The sequence below is a fragment of the Notamacropus eugenii genome, chromosome 6 (assembly GCF_028372415.1).
Source record: "Notamacropus eugenii isolate mMacEug1 chromosome 6, mMacEug1.pri_v2, whole genome shotgun sequence".
Taxonomy (NCBI): domain Eukaryota; kingdom Metazoa; phylum Chordata; class Mammalia; order Diprotodontia; family Macropodidae; genus Notamacropus; species Notamacropus eugenii.
The window spans coordinates 380,773,449-380,782,006 of NC_092877.1; positions in this window are offsets into that span (position 1 = coordinate 380,773,449).

The window sequence follows — 8,558 nt, forward strand, 5'->3', positions numbered from 1 at the left end:
CTTGTTTTAACTACAGCCAAGTCACATGGTATCTTGGTGCTCTAGGCAATGATCTCAAATCCTAAGCTGCCAATTCTCATCAGAAGATGGAGTATGAATCCTGCTCACCCCCCAAAGGCACACAAAAGCAAAACAAAACAAAGCAAAACCAGAACTATAGTAAATATGATATATGATGTATTTGAGAGGAATGAGTGGTTTCATGTGATATGTCAGAAGAGGAATAGTGAATGAGTGATAGTAGCAGGGAAAGAGCATAGGAAACTTTGTGGTAGCACTGAAGTTGGGCCTTAAAGGATGAGTAACAACTCAATAGGCAGACATGGGAGAAGGGCATTCTAGTCATAGACAACAGTATGATAAATACACAGGTGTAGCAAAGAGCAGGGAGCTTCTGGAGAATGGGGAGCAGTTGGGTTTGATCAGGTAGGAAGGTTATGTCCAGGCAAGAGGATTAAACAAGCCTAGAGAGGAAGAATAGTCTTAAGTACCAGAAAAAGGAGGGCAGACTTTAGTTGGCAAGCATGAGGGAGCTATTCAAGTGTTTGAGGTATCAGAGGATCATCTACTTAGAGCTATAATGAAATTTATCCAGCCTAATAAGTTAATTTTACAGACAAGGAAACTGAGGCACAGAGAGGTGAAATGAGCATCATAGAATGATAATTTAGTTCTGAATGTCAAATCCTGGCATTTTGTGGACAAAGAAACTGAGGTCTAAGGCATTGCCCAAAATCATGCAAGTAGAAAGTGACAGAGTTGGGATTTGAACCTAGGACCATTGACTCTAAAGAGATTGTCACCTTTTCACTGCCATGTACTGTCACTACAAAGTCATGGCCTCATCTATGCCTAAGGAAGATGAACGTGGGCAACTATATGGAAAGTGATTTGGAGTAGGGGAACAGAAAAGGCAGGAAGAACTGCTAGAAGACTATTGCAATAACTGAGGAATCTGGACACGAATTTCTTTAGTAGGACCTCATCAGTGGCAACAAAGAGAAGAAAAATACATTGACAATGTAAATCCGTAAGACATAAGTAGTCACTTCTAGAGGAAGAAGAGACAGAGAGGGAGAGGGAGAGGAAAAGGAAGAGGGAGAGTGCACATAGTTCACTCCAAGGTTTTAAGCTTGAAATATTTGGTGAATAGCATTGCTACTCACAGAAATAGGTAGCAAAATGAGAGAATTGTAAGCTACCTCTTGGGCATTGTAGTGACTCTACTTAATCAGGAATCTGATTCCCAGCCTAGCTGATAAGTGGGCAGCATTTGTTTAAGACCTAAAGTAAGCAGGGGAATCCTGCCGTCCCTGAAAACTACCCATTCCACACTGGACAGCTCCCATTGTTTTCCTGGTGTCCAGCCTGAATGGATCCCTCTGCCCTCTGGAACCAAATAGAACAAAACTAATCTTTCTTCCACATGGTAACACTTCAACTACTTGAAACTGTCATGCCCACCCCACCCCAATCTTTTCTCTAGGCTAAACATGTTCAGTTCCTTCAACTGATTCTCATTTGGAGTGAACTCAAGACCCTTCACTTTCCTTCATGTGGTCTAGATCATCATTGGCCTAATCCTAAAAGGATTATGTGCAGTGCTGCAGATGTGTTCTTCCCATGGAAACCGATGTTTGGGGAAGCATTAACTTTAATTGTGAGCTTGTTGACTATTTGTTACCCTCCCCCCTCCCCTCCCATCCTCCCTTCCCCTTTCAAGATCATGCAAAGGAAAGGGGACACTGCAGGCTACTCCATCCTTGGAAGCAGTCTCTTGCCCCTTAACTTACTCAGCACTCAGATCCCGCCATCTTGTGTCCAGGCCAGAGTAGAGCTTTTTAGGGATGAGGTGACTGTCAGAGTTGGGGAGTGCTCTCTGGGAGAAGGAAAGCTTCTCTTTGGAGGGGGTTTCCTAGAGAAATACTCTTAGAAACTCCTTGGCAGGAAACCTGAGCCAAGCTTGGCACTGGCATCATCTCCATGCTGGCATTAACAAGGCTCTTATTTAAATGTAAATGAGCTCCCAGTGCCAGTTTGTGAGCGGAACATGTTGCGGGAGCTAAACCAGAGCTGGGAATGCTTCAACTTACCAAATGTCGGCCTCATTTCCTGATGTTCCCACTCCATCTTTGGCTGTGTATCTCACTTCCTTCACTTACACTCATCCTGCAGAGCTGGGATACCCTGTCTCCCCTATCTTGATGCAGGGGTGATGACAGAAGGTGAAGAGAATAAGCCTAGGGTTCCATTTCCCACTCTGACACTAGCTTACTGAGTAAGGCCCCTCACTTCTCTCTGCTTGCTAATGAAAGAAGTCTTACTACCATCCAGCCAAATGGCTCCATCTTCCATTACTGTGCCTTTGTATGGCTTGGTTTCCAAGCCTACAATACTTTCCCTCCTCACCCCAATCTCTGAGATTTCTGAGCTTCCTTCAAAGTCTGTGGAATGTCATACTGAGGAATTTGTTTTGATCCTGTAGGCAGCAGGGAGCCATTGGAGGACTTTGAGCTGTGGAGAGGATGTTAACTTAGCTAACAAAAGCAAAAAAAAAAAAATAATAATTCAAGGGCAGGGACGGAGGCCAATTATGAGGCCATGGTCCATTTGTTGGGTGCAAAGGCCCTGAACAATTTAGGGTGCACTTTGTCAAAGTGTAGGGAGAGCTTTGAGAGCTATTTTCAAAAAAAAGGAAGAATTTGAAGGATTTGGAGAATGACAACATATCGAGGACAAGAGGAGGATAGTACCATAGATTTAAAGCTAAAAAGATCTCAGGGGCGTAGTCTAAGTTTCTCATTTTACAGCTGAGGCAACAGAGATCCATGGAAGTCCTATAGTACATAGCAAAAGTGGGGTTTAGCCCAAAGAGGAAAGGGTAACTCAGTTTCTGACTGTCAGAAACTATCCACTAGCCTTGTGGAATGCAGGTAGGCTCTGTGCTGTCATTGATCAAAGGAAGTTCCCAGTGAGGAAATTCTCGCCACCAACGCAGATTGATACCTTGGCTGTAGCTTACAGCCTTGAAGAATTTCCTGGAAAACCAAGAGTTTAAGTGGCTTTTGCAGAGCAAGGCAGGCAGCATGTGCAAGAGACCAGTTGGAACTCATATCTTCCTAGATTAAAGAACATCAGTCTTTCTATATACTGTACTGCTATATGGATTTAGGGAAATTCATTATTTTTTCTGAGCCTCAACTTACTTAAATACGAAGGTTTTTATTGTTTTTCAAGAGTTTCATAGACTCTTACCTGAAAATGATTGTAGTGTTTAGTGCCCATTGACTGTAATATCCTAATTACATAATACTTCTAAATTAAATCCTATTTTGGTAAGCATAACAAGATCTATGTACATTTGCAAAAATGCTGGTGCAGACATATGGAGGGCATAAATATTGATCGTATTTCTATTTATCTAGCTAGGTAGCTATCATCTGTCTACCTATCGCCTCCCTATCTACCTATCTGTCTATCATCTGCCTACCTTTTATCTCCTTCCCTAGCAGTAAAGAGCTGAAAGCAAGGTAGATGCCGACCAATTGGGAAAAGGCTAAACAAATAATGGTACATGGATGTTGTGGGCTATCACTGTGCTGTAAGAAAAGATGAAGGCAAAGAAGCAAGAGAGGGCTTACACGAATGGATGCAAAGTGAAGTCAGTGAAACCAAAAAAAATAATAGTTGAGATGACTAAAATAATGTAAATGGAAAGAATAAACAGAAAAGTCAGAGCTGAATATTGTGAAATTATAATTAGATTTTGGCCCCAAAGAAGTGATCTGGGAAAATACCCCACTTCATCCAATAACTTCTTTGCAGAGGTGGGGACAGTGAGTGTGGGATAAGAAACATGTCAAACTTTCTCAATACATGAGTTAATATTGCTGATTTTTCCCCTTCTTTGTCACAATCTCTTATAAAAAAAGAGCTCTCTTGGAGGAAGAAGAAAGGGTAGGGAAATGTAGTTGATGTAAAAATGAAAGATCCTGATACAATTTTATTCAAATGAATCACAGTGTTTCCACCAGCTTGGGTTGTTTTTCCTGTATGTATCGAGCAGATCCAGGCACTCTTGTTGATGACATTTAAAAATACAAAAGGGTGTTGCCACTTCCTTTGTACATTGGGCACTGAATTGGTGAAGCACAAGTGTGATAGTTCCATACTTATTTCCATTGACAAGAGATGCTGAGAAAAAATAATAGCAGATCCATTTCATTTAACATCTGCTCACCGTTATCTTTTTGTTTTCATCTGCGAATACCAGGGTTGTGTCTTGGCTGAATATCCTAATGAGAATTAGAATGCTTTGTTGCTCAGACATATGAAACCTCTTAATGTTTATGAAGTCTAAAGAGCAATTGACTGAAAAATGTTATTTTGATCTGGGAGGCAAGTGACGCCAAACATAACCCCTTCATTATATAGATGAGGAAATGAGGTCAAACAGGTACAAAGTGTCAGAGGGGAGAGACACACTAAGGTCTTCTTACTCCAGAGTGTGCAATCTTTCTTCTGTACCATATAATAAAGATAAAATGAAGAAAGTTAGAGCAGAAAGAAGAGTTAGGAGAATGCATGGGGATCTGAGCTAGGGGACTGGGATGGATGCCTGACATATCACCCATAGGGAATCCACAGGATATTATGACTAATTGAATGTGGTATGTTGAGCCCAAGAGGAAGAGAGAAAAGAGAGGAGTTGGTATTGCAAAGATACCAAGATGGGAGCTAGAACTTTGTGTGTGTGAGCTCCAGAGGAGGCCAGTCTGGCTAGATCACAAAGTGTAGTAAAGAAAGTTCCCATTCAGAGTAGGGAATAGTTTATTTGTCAGATTTATGGAGAATGGAGGAACTGATGACCAAACAAGAGGTAGAGAACATTATAAAATGCAAAATGAATAAGAATACATTAAATTGAAAAGGTTTTGCACAAACAAAGCCCATGCAATCAAGATTGGGAGGGAAGCAGAAAACTGGGAAAGAATTTTTACAACTAATGTCTATGATAGAGGCTTCATTTCTAAAAGATATAGAAACCTAATTCAAATTTCCGAGAATACAAGCCATTCCCCAATTGATAAATGGTCAAAGGATAAGAACAGGCAGTTTTCAGAGGAAGAAATGAAAGTTATTTATGGTCACATAAAAAAATGCTCTAAATCACTATTGATCAGAGAGATGCAAATCAAAACAACTCTGAGGTACAGCATCACACCTATCAGATTGGCTAACGTGACAGAACAGGAAAATAATAAATGTTAGAGAAGATGTGGGTGAGTTTGAACAGCAATTCATCAGCTGTGAGCTGATCCAAACATTCTGGAGAACAATTTGGAACTATGCTCAAAGGGCTATAAAAATTTGCATACCCTTTGACACAGCAATGCCTCTTCTAGGGCTGTATCACAAAGAGATTATAAAAATGGGAAAAAGACTCACACGTATAAAAAATTTATACCAGCTTTTCGTGGTGGCCAAGAAGTGGAAATCGAGGAGATGTCCATAAGTTGGGGAATGGCTGAACAAGTTGTGGTATATGAATGTAATGGAATACTATTATGCTATAAGAAATGATGAACAGGAAGACTTCAGAAAGATCTGTGCGGACTTATATGAACTGATGCTGAGTGAAAGGAGCAGAACCAAGAGAACGTTGTACACAGTATCAGCCACAGTGTGTGAGGCATTTTTCTGGTTGACTTAGCCCTTCACAGCAATGCAAGGACCTAAAACATTCCCAAAGGATTCTTGAGGCACAATGCCATCCACATCCAGAGAAAGAACTATGGAATTGGAAAGCAGAATGAAGCAGAATACTTTTTCTTGTGTTAAGCTTTGTTTTGTTTGGATTTTTCTTATGGTTTCTCCCATTCATTTGAATTCTTAAATGCAACATGACTAACGTGAAAATGTATTTAATAAGAATGCATGTGTAGAACCTGTATAAGATTTCATGCCATCTCGGGGAGGGATGGGAGAGGGAAGGTGAGAAAATCTAAGACTTATGGAAGTGATTATAGAAAACTGAAAACAAATAAGTTAATAAATTTTGGGTTGGGGGGGGAAAAAGTTCCCTTCAATGAGGCTTGAAAGAGATGGGGACTCCCATGAGAATGAGAATGCTCCCTCCTCTGGGACAGAGACTGTCTTTGCCTTCATATACCCAGTGCTTAACACATCACATGGCACATAGTAAGAGCTGAAGAGATGTCGGTTGACTTGAATTGTGTAGGAGTTAAAACCAAAACAGGAATTCATATTTTAGTTTATAGGCAAAAGGGAGCCACTGGAGCTTTTTGATCAGAAGAATGACATGGTCTGATCTGCACTTGAAGAAAACACTTTGGAATAGACCAGGAAGGGGAAAGACTAGAGACCAGGAGACCAATTAAGACACCATTACCATGTTCTAGAAGGGCCCTAATAAGGGCTTAAGAAAAGTTCAAAGCTGTGCAATTAGAGGTAAAAGACCAGACAGGAGAGATATTGTGGAGATGGAAAAGATGATCTGGAAATTAAGAGGATATATGAGATGAAAAAGACGGAAGAATGGAAGAGAATATTGATATGAGCCTTGGAGGTTGGAAGAATAGTGGGACTCTGAGAGGCCAAAAGTTCTTCTGAAACTTAAGTTCAGTATACCTAAAATGCACTAAATTTGTGGAATTAAATTGAACTGAAAATCAGCTGATGCACTGGGCAGAGACTAGTATTTACAGAATGTAGGTTTACTAAATAACTCTAAATTCCCGGTTAACTGTCCACCTTTTGTTTTTGCAAACTGCTCCATGAACTCTATTGTTATATCAGAGTATCCTCGTGCCTATTGAAGCTGGCTTAACCAAAACCGCCCAAAACACCACTTAAAAATAGCTAACATCGATAAAGCATGCTATAGTTTTCAAAGTACTTTACATTTGGCTCTGGAGCAGAAGTGAGGCTGGTGACCTGCACAGCCCTCCCTCACTCAAAACAAAGTCAAGTGCAAGTCTCGTCATCATTTCTCTGATGGCATGGTCTTCTTCGGCCACGAAGGACAAACACAGAGTATGTTAGCTCGTTTGATCCTCACAATAATGCCATGAATCAATTGCTATTATTATTTACTTTTTACAAAAGAGGAAACTGAGGCAGAAAGTGGCTAAGTAACTTGACTAGGGCTACACAGTTAAGTAAATGCCTGAGGCAGGTTTTGAATCTTTAAGTCTTCCTGACTCCACAAAGGCCTGCTTGTAAATGTTGTAAAAAATATTGACCACAGATGACCATGAATGATGGAATCTCTATCCTCTGATTGGAAATGTCTTACAGACTTTCAGCCTTTTCTTGGTTAATTCACGGTCCTCTTTTCCCCATGCATGAATATCTCCCAGGCTGCCCTTGGCTTTCTTCTCTTCTTCATTCACGACCTTTTCCAGTGCTGTGCTTTTTCCTTGTTGCTCCCTCAGGTTTTATAGTTACACACATGGTTCTCAGATGTATATCTCCAACTTCAATCTTAACCCTGTACCCCTGGCCCCAAATTTTCAAATGCCAGATAGCCATTTCCAGCTAATTTTCCTGCCACTACTTTCAACATCGTCAATTGTACTAAATTCCTCATCTTCCTTCCTCAATTCACTTTTCCTTACAGCTGCCTCATCTCTGTTGCTATCCATCCCCATGATCCATTCTCACTACCCAGGACTGATGCTCTCTCATCCTCCAGTCCTGGTTTCCTAGTGACAACCAATGGGACACAAAGGAAGTAGATGTGCTGCAAACCTGACATTGTTTTGATCCCCATCTTCAACTTGTCTGGGATGGAAAACAAAACAAGACAAAACAAAGCAAACTCCCAACCTCCTCTATCGGAGACAATAGTGCCCTTGGCGTCTTTTGTACTGACTTTGTTTTTGCCTTGGTATTTTCACTAAGTGGGTTTAGGATTTGGATTGTCCTCAGTTCATTGAAAGAAAGACATCTTGTCTTCCATCAGCCATCACTTGAGATGTTTCAAATTAGGTCAGATGAACTCAAGCCCATTATAAATGCCTGTCCATGCCAGGAATTTCAAACTACTTAAAGATGAAGGTCCAATTTTGAAAAATACCAGAAGGATAGTATGATTTATGGTTTAAAGTGATGACAGTTGTAACCTCAGCCCCCATTCCAGAGCCTCATTCTTGAGTAAGATATACTTCTATAACCATACAGAATGTGCATTATCTTGCCTTGGGTTCTTCTGTTCCAGGAGTGTGAAAGACTGAATAGCATGACAGTGAAACCCACTTCCTGAATCCATCTGACTTAGATTTTACCTGGTGGTGTTATTTTGACTTTGCTCCAGCTACCTGTTTGCCTTCAAGCAACATTCTAGGCAAAGACCTTGTTCACCACTGGGGACACTTGTTATCCTGCTCCTACTTCACATCCAATAAGAGTGTTGCTAGAGGGGAGACTAGCTGAAGAAACTTTGAAAATATTCTGATTCGGTCTCAGAATTTAAATGGACACCCTTAAACTTCAATGAGTGAATGTGTGTGTGTTGGTGTCTGCATTTTAAGGCT